This window comes from Coenobita brevimanus, chromosome 90 (genome assembly GCF_032717465.1).
Source record: "Coenobita brevimanus isolate Jiangsu-jjx chromosome 90, ASM3271746v2, whole genome shotgun sequence".
In the NCBI taxonomy this organism is placed as follows: Eukaryota; Metazoa; Arthropoda; class Malacostraca; order Decapoda; family Coenobitidae; genus Coenobita; species Coenobita brevimanus.
In genome coordinates, this window is record NC_137043.1 from 10,294,996 (window position 1) to 10,298,168 (window position 3,173).

Sequence of the window (3,173 nt, forward strand, 5' to 3'; positions counted from 1 at the left end):
GCCATGTCACCTCAACTTCAAAGCGCCGTGTTAGCTCACCACAGTTTAAAGACGTGTTTGCTAACCACAAAGAACTCATTCCACCACATGCCAACAACACTGGAAGAAGTTTGGTTTACACACCAGAAAATTTTGACAAAAATGGAATTGTCAAAGGCCAACGGAACGAACGCTGCAGCAAGTGTGGTGCTGATTGGCCTGCTGTTAATACTATCAGGCATTCCAAGGAAAGCAGATTGGTTCCTTTGTCTCTCACATAATAAATCTCTCTCTCTCTCTCTCTCTCTCACACACACACACACACACACACACACACACACACACACACACACACACACACACAGTTTTTCAGCGTAGTCTCTCCTCTTTCCAGGCATCTCATCTCATACTCTTGCTCTTCATATTCATTTCCTCCTTCCAGTCATCCCTTCTCACACGCCTCATGTTTATGCATTATTAAATTCCTGGTTGATCATGATCCCTCCCGTATCCTCGTTTTACAAAGAATGTGGGACAATTTATAGTTGAAAGACCTGGTATATGAAGGCCGTACAACCATTTAGCAGTAACACAAGCCTGATACACTTCACAGATCGTCACAAAGGAGGTAGTGAGCAACACCCTTCTCACGCCCTGCAGAACGAAATATTGATGAGTCAGTTGTTGCTGTGGAATGAAGGCGTCAAGTACAGCATACACAGACTTCTCACACGTCTCACGCTTTATTCTCACACGTGATTAAATTCCTGGCTGGTGTTCCTGTGCCGCCCTTCCACCAGACTGATGGTGTGGAAAGTACCAGAAGAGCCATAGAACATTGCCGTGGCACACCAGTTTAAGTTAAAGGCTGCACCTCAGAGAACTGACTCATTCGTCCACCTTGGTTTTGGAGTGCAGGTGTTGGGTAAAGGCTGTTGTGAGGTGCTAATGCCGTGATAAGAAACATTAATATACTACTTATCTTATTTTCCCAATTATACCCCGGCGGCATATGACACTGGCATTTCCGCCTTCATTTTGTTATTAATCCTGTTACTAGTAAGCTCACTTATGTCAAGGATTACAGCAAGGATATGTGTGCCGTTGTATGCCTGTGCAGTCTGCCAAGTACTACAGGAAACTAATCCCAGTCATGAAACTAGTCCCTCAAGTATGCGGTATTGAAATTGAGTTAAATTATTGTTACTTGTAGTGTTAAAAATGTAATTTGAAATGTACAGTACTGTAATAAGCAAGAAGGAGCACTCGGAATGCAACACCCGCGCCCACCAACTTGTGTTGGGTCCGAAAATTTTTTGTCTTATGACCTTAACGGCCATGCCACGTTAAGTACACCGCTTCCCGTCCGATCAGCGAAGTTAAGCAACGTTGGGTCTGGTTAGTACTTGGATGGGTGACCGCCTGGGAACACCAGATGCTGTTGGCATAACGTTCTCCCTACGTGTCAAGTAGGGTTGGTGGAGGATTAGTGCCCCTCCCTGTAAAACAATTAACTCTAAGCCCTTGGCCACCCCGTTTGGGATACATGGCGTCTGGCAATGAATGAAACCTTGACCTTCTACAGATTACTCATATAATCGACTTACTTCATTTGTTCATAACCATTAACCATTCCACAAGCTTTGGTTTAAATCAGATCAAAATATATATATTTTTTAGTTGATTTTCTCCCGTGATTGATATTTGACCTTTCAATGCGACCTTGAACTTTTACTGCTCCTCAAAATTGAATATCTTTATCCTTGTTTTACGGGAACCCTTTCACAAAGTTTACTTTACATCGAAGACAATGAGTACACGATGATCGTGCCATTTGATTATATATATATATATATATATATATATATATATATATATATATATATATATATATATATATATATATATATATTTATATATAAGCCTATTGAGTGATCCTTATCCCATTCACCAAGTTTTTTTCTTTTCATGTAAATCAGACAAGAAATGTTGGAGATTTTTTACACACTGACCTTCTCCCTTGTCCTACGACCTTGAACTTTGTTTACAGAAATGAGTAATTTCGTTCTCTCCTTACCCTCAACTCTACCTCTCAATTTCTTCTAAAGTGGATAAAGTTAATTTTATTAATAGTCAAATTTTTTCCTAGCCCAGTGACCTTGACCTCTGACCTACTCATCTCAAAATCAAATGGTTTACTCGCTGGCTGCCTGTGAACTATTTCATGAATTTTGGCATAAATAATAAAAAATTATGTCCATCAAGACTCCTCAGAGTCCTCACATCCTTTCTTGCTACTTAGGACAGTTACAGTAACCAGACTCAGGGCAGTTCAGGATCATTATATTTATCATTCAGGTCCCATTTGATCTGCTGAGCCTCGAGAATGATTTGTGTTCACGCTAGCAGTCGAAAAGATTAAAGAATTGTTAGTAATGAACCCGAAAAGATGCTCTGTCTGACTCTCAACATGACAGCAGTGCTTAAAAGACTGAATATAGAGGCAGTGCAAACCTTTAATTCTTTATTGCCTCTTTTTGGAGTATCTGTGGATATTAGTCACGGTCTGCCTGCATCCCACATTACAGAGTGCAGTCAGCAGCAGTACAGGAAAGCTAAACACAGTTCATCTGACTCATTTCCTTCAGAAATTGTGGTTGAAAAAAATGGGGAGTTTGTATTCCACTTTGTAGTTTAATGTTTAAGTATACGACTATGTGTTACTTGAAAGAATCAGAAACGGCCTGACTGGATGGAATATTCTTTGTTCGAACCTATTTATGGTATTTGACTCGGCATGTTCACTGATGATCCAGCCAATCAAAACAGAGCCATGAACTTTTTTTCAACCCGGGGACATCAATTTTTGTTCTAGCTAGTTCCTGTTGGTATAGTTTTTAAAGTAGAATTTTCGAACTTCTAGGGTTGCATATTGCGTTCATCTAACCTTTGACGATTAAAGAGTTCTTCCTCAGGCTTGGTAAATAAAGTTGTCTGGATGTAGCAAGAAGGAACAAAAAATGGTAAACACGCCACTGGATTTCAGTAGCTGGTCATTTTAGATCCAGTTAGGTTCACTCAGGCAACATCATGTTAAATCAGGTCAATTTAAATTCATTATAGATATCAAGTTTCATCAGAGTCAAATTCAGGTCCATGTTGATCAGTTCGGGCATAGCGGGGTTACTTTGGTC

General features: G+C 40.1%; 1 non-coding gene across 1 annotated transcript; it reads left to right on the forward strand.

The window, feature by feature from the left end:
- The first annotated feature begins 1,307 nt into the window (after positions 1-1,307).
- On the forward strand, positions 1,308-1,426 carry LOC145411781 (5S ribosomal RNA). The gene has a single exon (XR_013899482.1). It is a non-coding gene; the product is annotated as a 5S ribosomal RNA (ribosomal RNA).
- The last annotated feature ends 1,747 nt before the right edge of the window (positions 1,427-3,173 follow it).